The 18151-nt window shown below is 42.5% G+C and overlaps 1 long non-coding RNA gene across 10 annotated transcripts in view; it reads right to left on the bottom strand.

The window, feature by feature from the left end:
* Nucleotides 1–18151, bottom strand: part of LOC136012886 (uncharacterized) — a 332231-nt gene that overhangs the window by 266279 nt on the left and 47801 nt on the right. The gene's annotated exons all lie outside the window — the stretch shown is intronic.

Here is an 18151-nt window from a genome sequence, read left to right as displayed (position 1 = left end):
TACACACGTGGCTGCATCCAACAAGCTTTGATTTTCTTGTCTGACTTAAGAAACACCATAACAAGGGGCAGATGCTCTGCAAAGGCCACGATTATCTTCACCATCTGAGGATCTGACTCAGGAGAAGAAATTTAATAAAGCAGGGTTGAAGCCAATACATCACAGGCACCTCCACTCCACAGAAACATGACCATGCGGTGACCCTGCTCTTGTCTGTACACTGAGAACTATTACCATGAAAGTCTGCCAGAAAAACATAATAGGAATAATGTACTTATCTGCTGGGTTTTGTCAATGCTCAAAGTATTTTCTGGCTACTTCCTTCCCCTCCTGACACGCAAAAACTTTGAACTATGGATGCTGTGGCTCTCGGATTTGTGTGCACGCTTGTTGAAACTGAAAAACAGAATTCTCAGGGCATTCTGGCTCTAGATCCTTGTAAAGCCAGTATTTCTTTTAGAGATCAAGTGTCAGAGCAATGCTGAAAAAATGCAGATGCTAACATTAAACACTTCTTGCTTCAAAGACTGCTATACATCCTTCCAGTCATAACTGCCCAACTGAATGGGTTTTGCTACAGATGAGGGACACAAACCCCCAAAATGCAACTCAAAAGAGGATACTTCCAGATATTTTTTCACGGCCTTTAATGTAATGAGAATCATGCACAAGCCACTTCCCTCATCATGCTTCTTTTCCAAGGAAAGCCATCCGGAAGTCCTTGCATTCATAGGAATCTCCTAGCAGACCACAGTGTTTGTTTGTTAACCCTCAGGATGTTCCAGGAAGAGATTATCGGTATTTCTGATCTGGTTACAGTTATTCATAATGCAGCAAAGGAATGGAAAACGAGAAAGGGCAGCTGGCTGCCTGCTGCCATTGAGGACCTTTCCCTTTTAGTCAAAAGGTACAAAAAGAGATGAACCGGCAAAGAAGGAAGGGGAAGAATGTTTCTGACAAACTCAGTGACTGGACCTGCAGTTAGGGTAGCACAGCTTCGTCTCTCCCCATTTCTTCACACAAATTCAGTTCTGATGCAAACTCCGACAAGTTCCGTGTTGCTCCCAAGTCATCCAAAGTCTCTTCAGCTCAGCGCTCTCTTTGATTAACAGTCTTCCTATTTGGCCATTGAGGCTTTCTTGATTCAAGAGTCTTCATCAGGACCTGCCGTGTTTACCTCCGTACTCTTTGTTCAATGCTTCTTGCTAAATCCTAATTCCCAAGACACTTTCTTCTCCTTAAACGCCCACAAGACATTTTGGGGATGTTTCCTTTCATTTTGACAGGGGTGAGTCTTTTGGTTTTGTTTCACTTTTTGACTTTTTTTAAAGCCTATTGCTGAAACAAATGAGGGGAGGTGCCTCCAGGGCAGCATCCGCCAGTAACACTTGGTGCCCTGGGATCACAGAGTATCCCCTAAGTGAGACACGAGCCACTGAAGCTAGATGCGTGCTCTGGGCGGTGCTACACTCCAGGTTCCATCAGGCTGAGCTCCAGCCCATGTGTTCAACCCCTCTGGTTTTATCATCCATACCCCCTTGCTGTCATTCACAGTGCCTGAGGGCCCTAGGGTTCAGGAAAGCTGGCAGCACTCCTGTCAATAAGGCAAGGTTTAGTGTCTGACATTTCAGGAGATAGCTTTGAAGGGAAAACCTGTATTAACTATTTGAAGATGAGACCACATTCTTCTGTGTTCCTGTAATTCAGCACTCAGCACAGGAAGCCTGAGAGCAGCACTGCTTTACGAGGGGACACCCTCTTTCTTAGTGATGACCATAACATGGCAATGTGTCTGCAGCAAGTTTGTGTGTGGAAAGTGCACAGGCATGACATAAATCACCTCAGATTTCCTAGCAGTAACATGACCCCAAGGCAACATATTAAGTACATTAAAAATGAATTACATGATGGCCTGATGCAACTTCAGCAGACCCCATGTCAGACCTAGCCTAAGGGAGGAATGTGCCCGCCAGCTTTTCCGTAACAACTGTCTTTTTACAGTGACTTAATTACTTACACATCCTGTGTGTTTAGAAGGCATACAGCAAGACCAGCTGATTTCAAAACAACTTTAAAACAGACATGAAAATGCATCTCTAGAGCCTCATTTACATTGGTGCACAGCATGTAAGTCTAGGTGACATAGCATCATAGAATAGTCTGGGTTGGAAAGGACCTCAAGATCATCCAGTTCCAACTCCCTGCCATGGGCAGGGACACCTCACACTAAACCATCCCACCCAAGGCTTCATCCAACCTGGCCTTGAACACTGCCAGGGATGGAGCATTCACAGCTTCCCTGGGCAACCCATTCCAGCGCCTCACCACCCTCAGTAAAATCACTGCTCACAGCAGATGAGGGGACACAAAGGTTGGTACTGTCAGATCTCTCAGGAGTTTGGGGATGGTCACATTAGAGTTCACATAGGAGGTGATGCTCAGGAACACTCCCAGGCAGACTCACAAGCTGTGTACACCCCATTTGTCTTCTATTACAACAGTATGGTGGGGCTTTCTGAGACTCTGCACTTCCCCAGACACAGCTCCCACCTTCCAAACCACTGCACAGGGTTTTACATTTGCATCTTTAAGCTAAAGAGACGGATAGTGAACTTAATCAACCAGTCATTAAAGATGAGCTTCCTATGAAACTGCTGCTACTCAATTAGCCCATTGGAATGGAGATTAAGAATCCTGACAGATAAATGCTGACTATGACTGTAAATTATGTTTCTACAACGTTCAAGACCAAACCCCCATAACTTTGAATAATTTGGGTCAGAATGTTGGTTTTGATCCTGTGCATTACAAAATAAGTTCCGTTTTTCATAAACGCATATCCAACAACCCAATAAGACCACAAATTCGCTTCGCAGTAAAATCAATGAGTTCAGACTTTTGAGCTTTCAAATGCGGGTGCTCAGTTCATTTCCGTATCTGGTTTCTCAAGCGGGTCAGACCTTCCTCAAAAGTAGACGTCACACGTAATACAGATGTGTGGACTGGGTTGTGGAACTGAGATTTGCATGCAGAGTCTGCCCATAGCACTGTTCCTCTTCTCATGCTTGCAGCTGGGCAGAAAAAATCCACAAATCACCAGCATCCACCTACTCACCTTTCATATGCACATACAAATGGACAGCAGTATTGGGTTTTCACAGAAAACCCAGGATCATAAATTCATATGCTTACATTTTTATCTAAGACAGCAGACAGAGGTCCAAGAGGGTACATCTCTATCTTCTAATGACTGCTGGCTGGTGTGATAGTTTATACAAAGGTGAAAATGGTGGGGAAAAACAAGTAAGGTTCACTGTCCTCAGATGCCAGCTCCAATTCTTGCTTATTTACTAAACGTCCCGTAAAAATTCTTATGAATGACTTCTTCGAATGTGCCGCTGCTCTCCATCTCCAAGCCTTTATAACAGCATCTAAATTTAAAGGGATCACATTCAAAGTACATGCTTTATTTTCTAAAAGTGTCTAACTGATGCACCTAAGGAAGGGTTTTTTCATTATCCCCATGCCAGGTATTACACACCTTCATACACATGGCAAACCAAAACATTCTTACGTTAAAAATGTAGCTCACCTATACTCTGAAAATGCTCTGTTAATTCTTATTATTGTCCCTATACTCAAGCTGCCACCATACACGTCAATTAGTAATTTATATTGTTTCCCTCCCTTTTTTGTTAAGTGTCAATCTTTATTTTCCTCATTAAACCTTACAGAATGGTGGGGATGAAGTCCTCCCTGGGTCATACTCTTCAACCATCCTTTTAGCTGACCTCCATTTAGTGTGAGCTCCATGCCATATGAAATTTCTTTTCAGGAAATGGAGACCAAAAACGCATGTACAAAAGTTCATGTGGGTTCTTCAATACAGCAAGAAGTGGCAAATAATCACCTCTCGGCCCTGGAAGAAATTGCTTTGGATCTGTACCCTATAATACAGTCAGACACCTTTTGAAACATCACTGAACTGAGAACACATTCCGTTTAAGCAGGAACTGTCCCCTTCTTTTTCTTTCAGGCTAGTCCCCAGAGGAGTCTCTGATCTGCTTGTACTTTGTGTTTGTACCCTTCATCACAGTACCTAAGTTTATTCTGTCCTGTGTTCTCTATACACGTGCTCCTCAAGCCTCTCTGGTGCTTCAACAGGGTTCTCTTCATAGGCACACATCTCACACCAAACCCACTAGCCCAAATGTATCAAATATTCTGAGTTTAGCCTATGCCCTTTTGTTGCATTCTCAAGGCACAAGTGAAATCCAGACCCCCCTTCTGGGGCGGGGGTACTATAGGTATTTAACCCCTCAAAGAAATATAACAGGAGAAGAAATTCTGAGAAATAGACCTTGAAATGCAGTGGCATAAGATGCCTACAGGGTCAGCAAGGTGTATGCACAGGCTAGGCTAAGTCATTGGGTTTGACCAAACCTCATGATGTACAAACTGCTACAATTCTTAGGACCCAAGATTTAAATTCCCCATGAAAACAACTGAGAAAAATCAGCAAACTGTTTCAGCTCGGATTTGGAGAACTCCTCTTGCTTCTGACCAGTGCTTAAATGCAATGGTAGGAAGCGTACCCCAAAATAGGCTTTACACAAGCCATGTGCAGAAAGATCACAAATCCCTATCCATAATCCCTATCCATAGGATACACACCCAAAACTTACATTATCAACCAAGCCTATGAGTCCGTTCAATTCAAATGCTCCTGACTGGAGGAACCCTTCAAGCCCACAAGTATACAGCTTTGAAGTAAAGCCTACAAATAAAAGTTACAGCAACAAAATAGCTAACAGCACTGCGGCTCCTCCGATGAGCAGGAACTCATAAAACTTTAAACTCTAGAAAGAGCAGTGTCGTTCTGAGCCTTTGCTATGAGCAAAAAGCAATTTTCCACTACTTGGCCAAAGCAGGAGAAAAATCAAAATGGGAAAATTTGACTTTCTACACGAGTGGGCTCAAATCAATTCTTACCTCCTCTGTCAACAGTTTTTATAGGTGTTTGAAGGAGGATGGGGAATGGGGCCATGAAACCAATAAGAGGGAGGAAATGGTTACCAGAACCTGCAAGCTGTAAGGAGAACTTGCTTCGTGGTTCATTTTCAGGTTGATCAATTCAGCTTCCAGTTAATAAATAAAATAAAACCCAAAAAAGGCTTCCTTTGTTGAAGGAAGGAGCAGTGGGGTTCTGCTGTCTAAGCTCGTTGCAAGTGAATTAGACCAGGCAGGCAACGAACCCATAAGAAGGATACCCTGCCCTGGCCATCCCCTAGCAAATGGGTAGTGAAGCAATAACACCCCGCAGTGATTCCAGCTTTCTCCTGAGCTGCCCAACACTAGGTTTTAGCAGAAGGCAGTTCTGCAGTGAGCATTTTCAAGTGCTTCTCATTTTGATTGATTTTTGTTATTTCCTTTTTAAATCCCTTCCTCATAAGCCATTGCACTCTGTTTTCCTGCCTGGCCACATGCCTCAGCATCTACCTGTCCTTCATTCCTTCTCTCCACCCTTGAAAGAAAGAAAGGGATTCTTTCCTCTGTATTACTATGGCAACGCCTTGGTACTGGCATTAGAATCCCTTGCGTTAAGTGCTGGGCAAACAAGTATTTCCCCAGTCTCTCAGGGGAGCCAGCCCACAAAAGTTATTATAGCGAGAGTTATGCCAGAAACTGGACTTCAGGCCATAACTATGTCTGACTTACTGCTTTATCGGGCCCCTCTCCAACTAAGCAGAAGGATTTAAGTGTCTGCTTGAAAAGCTCTCTCCCTCAAACACCTGGAAACATGGACTGCGGTCAGGCAGAATGAAGCCTAGCAGAGAAAGGGAAGAGTGAAACGTCTGGAGAAGCTGAAAGTTCTCAGCCACACCAAAGTCCCTCTGAAATCCGGGTGCGTGGAGAAGCCATAAGGAGCCAGTCAGTTTGTCTGCTTTCTCTGCAACTTAGTGAACTTAATGGGCTGGGCTAGTTTAGGTCATTAGAGCAAGAGCCCTTATGGAGTCTGCTGCCTCCGGGAAGCTGCCTGCGTGGATGGCTGCTCTGCCTGAAGAGACAGGCAAGAAAGCTTAAAAATGAACTAGAACTCTGCGGGCTGATGTGGCTGCTGGCTGATGTGGCCGCTGGCCGTGACCCCTCCCGCAGACACACACCAACAGGAATTTTCCATCTGTCAGAGCACCAGCTTTCTGTCCAAGTGGAAAAAAGTGTCAGCAGCCTGCATCTGCAGGAGGAGGAAAAGAGAAGGAAAAGGAAGTGGGGAAGGAAGGAAGACAGGGAGTCTGAGACAGCAGGAATCACTATTCTTCTTCCTATGGCTTTGCACTGGCAGAGGAGTTGTGTCTGCACTCTGCCACAGATGAACCAGTCACACCTACAGCCACTCTGATGCTGATGGATTACTGCCTGTTAGGCACTAGCTTCATCAGCTTCTCCCTTGTCCCGATTAAGATCACTACAGTACTAATTTATGCAAAGATGAGCCCATCTCTCCTGCGCTTGTAGCTCTGCACTAACCCCTGTGGGGTCTTGCAGTCTTTACAAATGGGGGCTCTGCAAGGTAGAAATTAACTTTACAGTGCTTTAACTTTACACGGTGCAGCCCTTATCCCTGGCTTTCCTGCACAGACTTACTACCTGAGGCAAAAGAGAGGCTGGTTTCCCTGCTCAACCACAACAGGAGACCTCAGTGATTTCATTTTAACAGCCTGAAGCCTAAAGAAAGCTTTTGCAGGCAACCTTTGTCCCCCTGAACTCAGGCAGGGCTTTCAGAGGACTATCATCCAGAGTCACTCGTATGTCATGACATTAAGGAGGCAGCGGGTATATTCTTTCCATGCCCTTCAAGCAAACTGCCTGTTCTCAGAGCAGTCAGCTCTGGAAATGGCTTCTTTTCAAAGAACTGACATAGTCCCGGGGTGATCTGAGAGTAGGTGTTTTCTCCAGGAAAACCAATGAATAATACACGGCAACAAGTCATGACTTTGACATTCTTACTTTCTTTTTAGGTTTTGAACGCTGGGGAATGCAGGAAACCTTTGTCACCAGCTCCTGCGTGGACTGGAATATCAGTATCTGAAAGAAGATGAAAGAGATTCCTGGATTGTAACAACAGTTTGGAGACCTGAGGCTTCGTGCAAACCACCACAAAAATCTGAAGACCTGAAAATACTTCTGCTTCACACAGCTAAATGGTGCTCCAGCATGCCTATTAACCAGCCTTCAGCAGAAGAAGCACTTGGCCTGGAAAGCAGAAATGGAGGGCATAACTACTTTTAATGTTATTTAGGACCCATGGTTACACCCTGTTGATACTGTGCTGAAAGAAGGCAGCTCCTGGAAGAAAGAATTCCACACACTAAGTAACTCGATTGTTTTTAGATGTCAAATTCTGTGGTACTGATCACATCCCTGACTGCAAGTTAAAGTAACACCTACTGAGCAACTCTTTCAGTCTCAGGTGGCAGATAAAAGGAGAGAGTAAAGGTCTGTTTCTGTCAGCCTTCATGTAGCACGTGTGTGACATTCCACTGGTGCATGTGCGATGTGATGATAAACCAACGTGCAATAGTGGAAAACGAGTCCACGAAACAGCTCAGGACAGCAGTGTCCCAAGATGAAGACAAGGCTCTGGGGAAGCCTTTGCTGTACACTCGCTTGATCCAGCTGCTCTCCTCTGAGATCCTAAATAATCAAGAGAACTCTGGAGTAGCAGCTAAAGGTTAAAGAAAAGTTCTAGGACACGTGAGTGACAGATAATTCCATCCTCTGGGTGAGGAGATAACAGAGCTTGTTTTTCTGTTTGGGTTTTTTTCCCCCAAACTTCCTCCCTCCTCTCTAATAGCTTCTATTTCATCCATTTTCATATATAGTCCCTCAGTATGCCAATGACATTCATGTTAGTCTTTGCTGGGCTTGGGCAGCACTGGCCAGCAGTTGCTATGTTCATCCATACAACTAGAAGGGCTTCCACTTCAACCCTGTTTCTCCCAAAAGTAGCCTGTTGGCTGCCCCAGCACACACACATATTGCTCACGCTGCTTTTTCAGCCACGATTTGCCTGCAGCCTGCTGTATGACATTGGACAGCTTCTCTTTTCAGGAGTGCTCTCTTCCGAGATTTACTAGGCTCAATACCGCATTGCATAACCAATATAGGATGAAGGAGACAGCACTATGCTATGAATCTGGTTTGACTACAGAAACTGCAGACCTGCAGTAAAATTTGCTGCTATTAATCACTTCGCTTTTCTGATAAGATCACAGAATCCTGAAGACGTAAATAATTATTATAATAAAGGATGATCAGAGATATATAAATAATTGGAACTAATTGAAAATAGGTTGTCTGTGTCTCTAATTCAAATTCTAATGTTGAGACTAAAATGATGAAGGCCAGTTCACCTTGAGGAAGCTCTAGAGATTTTCTGTACCTGTTTGCCCTCAGTTTCAACTCACAATTCCCCATATCACTTCTACAGAGTCCTTGAAGTGGCCTGTAAATCCTGCTGCGAATACAAATGTACTACAGTTCCAATCCCCATAAACACTCCCCATGTTCCCAAATCCTAAAACAAGTTACATCCATTACCGCAATCTCTCCCCGTAATTCTGTCCATCTTTAAATTCTTCATGGCAAGAACTCCTTCTCACCTCGGTCATTTATAGGAAAGCAACCACAAATGAAATAGCTATGCATCCTGTTAGCAAAGCCACAGATGAGTTGAACAGTTTTACCACAGTGTGGTGCACTGTAAGGCAAGTACCAGATGGGAAACCGGGACACCTGGGCTCAGTTCTCAGCTCTGCTATTGATTCACTAAGGTCCTCGGGTATGCAATTCCTTATCAGTATATTCCTGTGTTCCCACCTTCCTCACTTCTAAGGCTTCTTTCTCCATTCATATTTACCTTTGGACAGGTCTTTCAAAGACAGAGGTACAAAATAATAATATTCTAGAAATGACAGAAAAAAATACAATCAGGCCCCTCTGTCATTTTAGTGAAAGTCAAAGTCAAAGCTCCCTTGAATCCCAAGAAGAAAGATTGTGTCCTTTTGACTCCAATTTACTTCTGCAGTCTTCATGACAATAAAGGCAAGTATTCAGCGTGTGCCTCAGCTTGTTGGCAGACCAAGGCCTTTGTTTGTAAAGAGTGGCCAGTAAAAATGGATAGATAAATGCATGTATAACATTAGGCTACTCTTTTTTTTTTTGTGCAAGGATATCTTGACCTGTTGAGGATATTTTTCCATACACAGTTGTTTCACTTAATTCCCTCAATTACAGCATAGCCTATTTATTTTAATGCAGAGTTTATTTTTTGTTATGAAAGTGCATGTCGTGTGTAAGAAGGTCTCAGCTCACAGTCTGGGCAACTGAAATAGGAATGGAAGAAAGCTGAAGGAAAGCAATAACTTCCCTTTGGTAATAATTAACTCTCCCCACTGGTCCTCTCCCTAGGCATGATCAGAGAGGAACTTCCTGCTTTGTTCAAGATAGGCTCTTTATTCAAATCCAGGCTCTGCAAGCACTTGACTGAATCCAACGCAGAGAGAACATGACTTGGTTTCCCCCAGCAAAGCAAGTTTTAAATGTTATTTACTGTAACCAGGAAAAACCTTAAAAGAGGACATCACGATTAACCACACAGGCTGTTTACAAACCTTTTGAATTGTTATGCTGTATATCCACTAAGTAAGTCTTAGGATCCAGTCCAGTTACTTTGCAGCTCTCTGAATTACTTACCAATTGCTTCCCAGTCACTGTCTTACTGCTATAGTATGCAAAGTATTGCTTAAACAGGACCAGAACGCACACAGCATTATCAGCATGCTTTCTCCTCGAGGGGAGCATGTGGCATATTGCACAGCCATGCTCATTCAGACCTGCAGCACATAGAGAACAGTTGGCAAAGACGATCTCTCTATATTACTGACAGTTCGGATACAATGCCTATGGTCCCACTTAGAACACATCACAGCAGATGTAGGTCCCACCCATAAACGTCAGTGAGGATGTATCACTGTCTACAAAGCTGCTTGGGCTCAGCTGACAACAGTATCTGTTGGAGGACTAGAAGAAAACCAACGCATATGAACAAAGAAAAAGGATCTCATTTTTAGTTATTGCCTTAGTCCTAGCATCCCTGCTGACAAAGGCATTCATTTCATTTACAAGCAAGATCAGCCCCAGAACTGATGGGCTAGGCTGTAGCCCAGGTTCATAAACTGTTGTGTACTGAAATGCGGTCATGCTTCCATGGCATTTACTTGTATAAAACACAAAACTTGTGGCTGCCATCCACCAAGAACAGTCTGTATATGAGGCAATGGAAAATGCTGAGTGAAAGAGCTCTTCTCCCTCCAGCAGTACTTAATAGCTTCACCATACCACCCTCAAGGCAACAGCAGCAAGCCTTCCTCTCTGTTCCAGCTATTCTATTTCTTGCTTGCCATTCTTTTCTATTGCAAGAGCAGCTTTATCTTTGTGGCAGTGAAATTAAATGTTGCCTATATGGCTGAAAGCTTTAAGCCATCTGTTAATACCTTTGTGAATTATACAGGGCGATGGTATTCTGCTTTGAATGTTGTTAAAAAAGAACATGCCACAGAGGTGGCACAAGGTCACTCAAACTTCATAAGCCAGGGAAAAACTCCAACCGCGTGCAGACCAAAGGACGTAACATTAAAAAAGGAATCAGGCAAAAGGAGAATCTACTGATAGGTCCTCTCTTTCACATCAAAAAGTGCACAAGCCTCCAAACGCTGCAGCACAACACAGACGACATCGCCACTTCACTTGTACAGTGAAAAATCCATGAGAAAGCGGAAGATTTAACTTCCTGAAACCAGCCAAAGCGTTTCTGGGAAATAAGATGAAGAACATTCTATCCACATAAGTTCACTGAACAATGGTGAGAAAAGGTCTTCCCTAAAGTAGGGACCTGAGAGTTGCTACTTTCTGAACCAAAAGACAGAGGGGTAACCCTGATTCAATCACAGATTCATCGATGTGAAGTATAAAGCCTGCAAAAGCCAGCAATAGTTTTCAGCAGCTATAAGGTGAACTGGTCTGTTAATAGTCATCAAGGTACCAGCAGTATACAGACATGTCGCAGGTCTCTATTATCATCTATCACTAAGATGACCTGGTACTTCAATAAATGAAACCAAACGTGCCAGAGGATGACTTATAATAAAATAGGGTGTGCTCTTATCTTCTACTACCTTTGACCTGATACTTGACTTTTCTTCTGGCCATCTGGTCACAATGAAGAAAACGGAGCAGAAACCTGAGCATTAATGACAGAAGAAGAGCTGGCAGTGCTGGATGAAATGTAGCAGATTTGTTTAAGTCAACTGAAAAGCTTCTCTTGCTCTTTATAAGCTATTAAAATGTAGTATTTTTCCACCAGGAGTGAGTCAAAGCAGTAAACTCCTCCACCAGTACTTAGTGCATGCATCATTCATTAGAAGCATTAAAAACAGCAAAACTGCCATTATTTCATGGAAAAGAACAGTGCATTAAGAACCTTCTTAAAAAGCAAGAGTCCATTCTGCGAGTATCTGCCAACCATCACATCTTCAACAGTTCAGTACATACCCTTATCCAAGAGGAAGTCTCCCCTTGGAACACAAGCCATTCCCTTTCCCAAAAAGCACACATAGATATCTATGATGTAAATAAGCCAGTGCAAAGAGCTTTTTCCCTTCACCTCTCAAAATGAATTACTGTGGCTCTGTTGAAAATAAATCTTTGTGTTCATACAGAATAGGACAGTTATTTGTATTTTGCTTTGGAAAAGATAGTTCACTCCAATGTTGGTTTCATTCCCAATTCAAAACCTCTCCTGAAGTGGAACCACCACTCTTCACACATTTCTAACGTGTGACCACTACAGAACAACACTTCCACACTGCAGTTTCATTTTCCCTGTGGCTGCACTAGTGCCTGTAGCCTTTTCCTCCTCTAACTTCTGAAGGATTTAAGCCACGTGTTTAAATGATGTGCTGAAATAAGGCCAGAGAGAGTAAGTAATTACTAGTGTCTTCTTCCCTCCCATTTTGCCACTGTATTATTAACATGTAATTAGCAGTCTAATTTTTAGTTAGGTGCTTAAAAAACCTTGAAGCAGAGAGTTTTAAATTATTAATGAGCCATTTTTTAAAAGGCAAACTGTAATAAGTGTACCCTCTCCTCCACATATTTAATGATCATAAGGGCTTAACACATTATTCTTCAATTACTAAGGACAGGTTTGCAGAGAAAGGCAGTATTTTCTCTAATTGGAGGTACTAAATTTCCCTTATAGCCATGATGGTCTACAGCTATGAAAACTATGTTCACTAAGTGTCAGGCTAAAAATGCATAGGGGAGATGATTTTTCAGGCGCAGGAAGGTATTGCTCTATCTGTACAGGTGCTTTTTCATTGCCAGAGATGTTTCTTGTTGGAAACATCTTGCTATCAAATACTTACTTGTTAAGGCAGCTATTAATCAAGAATGTGATAGAAACACAGGTCTATAACAAAAGACATTCACAGAACAATAAGGGGCTATTGTTTGTTTGGTACCCTGTAACCAGTTTGACAGGTAGCTCCTCTTTAGATTCTAAAGGCACCAGGGAATTTCATCATCAAGAGAGGGCCTATAAAGTCAACTGATGACTGCTCAGCATACCCCTGCCCGCTAAGGACAGTGACCCATGAAGTGCAAAATATTCCAGCCCTTGAGCACAACACAGGGCTGTGAGCTGCAGGACTTCATATGCTCAGAAGGGTCACTATTTGCTTAAAGCACGTGACCCTTCTTTCTCTCAATCCATCCACACCTATGCAAGTGGGTCTTCTTGCAAAGAGCCACCAGCTTGGGTGAGGTAATGAAACCTCACTTCTTCACGAGGACACCACTTGCAGATGCACAGCACAGTATTCATTAACTGCATAGTTAACTGCAAGGGAATTATTCCATATTCACTTCTCTGAGGCCCCTGACAATACATCCCTGAGAGCTTCTCTAAGCACAACAGAAAGAGAATGGAAAACGACATCTATCCGTAACAACTACAGGAACTTACTGAAAAATAGCAATTAACATCAAGACCCTTACTAAGACAAGAGGAAGATCCCTCTGTAAAACAGCTATTCCAAGGTCAGAGCAGATCTATGCTATCGAAGCAGGGTCATGAACGTTTCTATCACGAGCAGCCCCTGGGACCAGATGAGCATAAATCAGCATAGTTTTCTTACCATCTGGAATGCAGCATGTATAATTGCAGATATTAGGGGATTTTCTGATTTTATCGTCACGGTTGCACATAGCAGCACGCGTCTTCAAGTGTTCCCTTCACTTACAGTGCCCTATAAACCAACAGACTTGCTATTAGCCTTAAAGCTGTTTGAGTTCTTAGGAAAAGCAAACCGAAGTAAACTTCTTCACACAAGTAACCTCAAGAACCAATTGCTAAGGTAGTATGTTATGCCACAAAATTCATGAGGAAACCACACATCAGAGTTCCCAATGCAATACAAAAAGTCATTCCAAAAGGTTTATTAGCCAATATATATACGCTTCATTGTGGGAAATGATTTTGAGACCATCTTTTGATTACACGCCACAAGGTTCCACAAAAACCTATCCTAAGTACGGGACTATTTGATGCTTTCCTTAATAAACTGGCTGATGAAAAAGGCAGTAAGATTAATTTTGCAGGTACATCAAGCTGGGAGTGATTGCCAATATGCTGGAGGATACAAAGAGAATTCAAAATGATCCTGACAAAAAGTGAAAGAGATATGGAAAAAAAAAAGGGAAGCAATTCCACCAGTAAAATTCAGTAAAAATTCAACTAGCATGCTGAGGCAAAGGTTCTAGACAAATGCTGAGTGGGAATAAATGGGTAAAAAGGGCACTGATATATAAATTCCTGAGCAAAAGGATCTCAAGCTCCAGATGGGTCAGAACTCCTAAGACACTCTCATATAATGCCATAAGCTGTCAGAAACAAGCTAAACCTCCAAGCAGGCAACACAGGGTAGATCAGTAGTCATCCCTACCTGCTCGATTACACTTTAAAGCATTAGGCTGTCAAGATGATCAGGCATGTGAAATCCCTGAAGTTACAGACCTTGGTTCTGATATATTCAGAGATTAAAATACGATTGCTCCTGATTTCTCCAGGAATACAGTGCAAAAACCTTTGCTAGTGATCAAGGCTTCAAAGAGCAATTCATCTCTAATCCCCACAGATGCCATAATGAAAGAGAAAATTCTAAGATATATAGGAGAAATAAGGAAACAATGGCCAGCGTAGACATCTCTTTTGGATCTGGACCTACTAAGACAGCTAGGCATGTGACAAAAAGATGAGGTGCTATGTAAGGACAGTGTTTCTTCCATTATTTTTTTCTTCCAACTGCGTTTAAAGCCATCAATATTACTAGCAATTTTGCTTATCACTTTCTGTGTTTAAGGAAAGTATCTTAAAGCAACCTGATTTGCATACTGATTTTGCATGTTGACACAATTCCAGCAAAGAACTGGGATTCCTAGCAAACGGGAATTAAGGATGGAGCGATGATCTATTCATCTAATTGTGTGGGAGTTTGAGATCAGTACCAGATGTCATCTTTCCCCTGCTCCCATACTTCAGCACCACGTAGCACACTAAAGATGAACTTGAACATTCCCTCTCTCCCTGCTTGCTCCCGGAAAAACAGCTCATTCCCCAAGCACGTCTTAAACCTGGTTCTTGGAAAGATGAGCTGGTAAAATATTAAGCATTAATCAGCAGACATTTTAATTCTCTCTCTTGCTCTCCTTTTATTTACAGCTACTGTGGGCTTACAAGGAGACTCTAAGGCAAACTGCCTCACCCCAGTGGCAGGGCACGATCTGGTCTATGGAATGAAGAATGCTGCAATGTTTTTCTCTGCCCCACTCAGGTCCAGACCCACCATCCTCCTCCATCATTACAGTAGTGGTAACCAGCTGTCTTTATACCAGTTCAATCTACTGTAAAACATCTTCAGCAACACCATTTTTGCTTCATTTTCCCCTTAAGCAGATGCCAGGAAATAAGAGCCAATATCTTTTCAGAAGTCTGGATTTCAAAAATCACACTTATCACTCCTCACAAAGAATTATTTTTCCTGTAATCGGTGCCAAGCAATTCCTAGGCACATTAGTACAGAAGCTCATTGGGATTCATATGTGAAAGTAATGCAATGTTTAATAATTTACTTAGAGAACACTGTCATCTCTCTAAATGTTTCCTGAAGCCGTCATGATTAACATTTATGTTGGTGCAATTGACGATGAACATTCTTGAGGGTTTTGCCAACATAAATATGACCTGCTTAAGCAAACTGCTCTCCAAAAGCACAGATTTCAGTGGTGGGGTTTTGTCCTGCAGATGTTTTATCTTGGCACTGGTCAACCACTCCCCGCTTCCTGCCAGCTTCAGTGATGCAGAGCGTCTGCTCTCGGTTTTTGGCGCAGGCACAAATGTATAACTGGGAATCACAAAACTGCGTTACCAGCTTTGAAAGGTTAGACAGTGAAGGCCAAATAATCTGTTGTTCTAAAAGCTGAAGGTATTCGCTATTCTGGGATGTTGCTTTGGGCTTACACCACCTCAGATGAACCAGATTGTTATTCCAGGGAACAGTCCCTAGTATGAAGGAAATAAATTCAACAAAATCATGCAATTAAAGGTGAGCAAATGCTTACGTCTTTTCAGGATTGCAGCAGCTACACATGCTTATCCAAGCTCATGTTTCTGGCTATCTAGGGACAAGAAGTATAACCTATACGTGTACACCCGTGGGCAAAAAAGAAGGCGAGGTTTATTATAATGGTTACTAAAGTTCATCTTTCTTCTACAAACTATGACTCATGCTTTAAGCTGAATTTTATTACAGACATTAGTCTAGTCAAATAGTGAAAGCTATAAAGCAAGCCAGCTATTTGACTTTCACTGATTTTAATATTACAGAGTAGGGAGGGAAAAGCCGATTTCCCCAGAACAGTGGTGCTTAACAGCATCATAGACATCTCTAGAAACTGTTTAGGTAGGGGCTCTGCACCCTTCTGCCTTCAAGTCCTAGGACAATATTAAGAGAAGCAGCATCAGGCATAACATTTGGACCCAAATAGATCTGTTGGAAAACGAACATGATCCTTATTCCACTGACTGGCACATGCAAAGAAACAACACAGATGGACCTTCAGCTCTCAAAAAATACCTCTAATCAGATAAATTCTGGGAGTTTACTATAGGCAAAACTGGCATCTGAAGTAAATTCATAGCAATATAACACCAAGTCACTCAAACATGGAGCTGAAGTCATTAAAAGGCCCACACGCTTTCTACGCATGATGCTAACAAGTCAGCAGTCCTTTTATCTTCTAACCACCACCACCACCACCAGCAAAAAAAGCATCTTCGTTTGCAGAAATAACACAAGTACAGCTATAAATATTTACTGGAATACTTAAAGACAAGAAAACATCTTTTTCAAGCGCACAGGCTTAGCATCCAATCCGCTGTCAATTATTAAGGCCAGACTCCGTTCTGAAGAACACCAGGGAGTTGTTAACTACAATGAAACTAAGGATGGATTTAACAGATAAGCTCTAGCAAATCATGCTGTTGCACCTTATAACCTCGTTTTACCCAGCAGCTCACCCATCCTTCCATCCTTAGAGGACCAAGAGGAAGGAATATATCCATGCATTTCAGCGGTTTCATCTTGTGCTTTGGAGTCTTAGGTCCAACTCCTCATTGGTGTTTTTAAGGTGTAAGAGTTGTGCTTAACCTATTGTGGTCGTGACAGCCTCTACAAGAGGAGTAGTGTAAGCACCTGAAGCTAAAGCCTCGCAGTGACCTCTTCCAGAGCCCTACATCGAAGCTGCAAGGCAACTTCAGCTGTGGTAACAGTCCACATTTTTGAGGACTACTCAATAGTCATGTTCACCTTTTTCCTGAAATCCATACAAAACCTTACTGGCTTTGAGGGAAACAAGAGGAAGCCACCAGCCTGTTGACATTATCATCACAGGAGTGGTTCTCAGCCAGAAAGTAAATGTGATTTTGCCTCACTGCTGATCTATCCTCTCCTTGTCTGTGCTGCAGCCACCCTGCATGTTCAGCATGAGTAAGTCATTATAAGAAACTTACACACAAACTTAACTCATTAAATAAGAAACTTGTCACCCCAAACTTCAGCTGTATCTTAGTTATTGCTGCATTCTCCAGTAAAATTATTTGGGTATTACTGATCAGAGATTAATTAGTACCATTACTGCACATCAGATTTCTTCAAAGGGAAGTACTGCTGTAAGATTTCATCTTTCGCAGCTAAACCCAGCAGTTTACCTGCTATAGTCACTGAATTTCCCAAGAAAGCTCTTTCAGATAATGCTTTTCTGAATATTTAAATATGTGCTTTCCCTTGCAGCTCAACATGGCCTATAAAAATTCAGTATTTCAACACTGTTTGGGACTCAGCTTTGTCATTAAACAGTTTGGAATTGTATACCTCATTGTAACACTACTCCAAAAACCATGTCATTTTAAGCCCATCTGTCATTATGCTCATTCAGCAACATGCACTTCCTAGGTGGCTATTGCAGAGCTTGGTGCTTGGATCCAAGAAACTGATACAGTTTAATAATGCAATGTATCCTGCTGCTTATGCGCTCAGCTTGATGTTCAAAATACAAGCAAATGCATAGAGGAAAAATGAGCACAGCTGCTTAGGCAAAACACAGAAATAACTCTGGGGTTTGTGTCTGGCCTTAGACAGCAACCAAACCTTGGAGGTTCAAGTGCATTTTGTCCATCATCTCTGTCTCAGCATCCATGGCTTACTTTCATGCATCTCGGTACCTGCTGTCTCAAGTGGGGGAAGGAAGTGAAACCTCGCAATGAGAGAATCTACACATATGGGATTATGTCCCAGTTGCCACTTTGCCTGCTCTGTTTCTTTCCAGTGGTTCTGCACTCTTTACCCAAGCTGGTATGTTTGTTACCACAGACGCTGCAATGCCTACCTTAACATTCCAAGAGACCACGACTAAGTTTTACTGCAGTGCTTTAAAAAGAAAGCCTAAGCACAGGAGCCTACCTGCACGAAGA

Source organism: Lathamus discolor, chromosome 4 (assembly GCF_037157495.1).
Source record: "Lathamus discolor isolate bLatDis1 chromosome 4, bLatDis1.hap1, whole genome shotgun sequence".
In the NCBI taxonomy this organism is placed as follows: Eukaryota; Metazoa; Chordata; class Aves; order Psittaciformes; family Psittacidae; genus Lathamus; species Lathamus discolor.
This window is presented reverse-complemented; position numbering and strand designations above follow the sequence as displayed.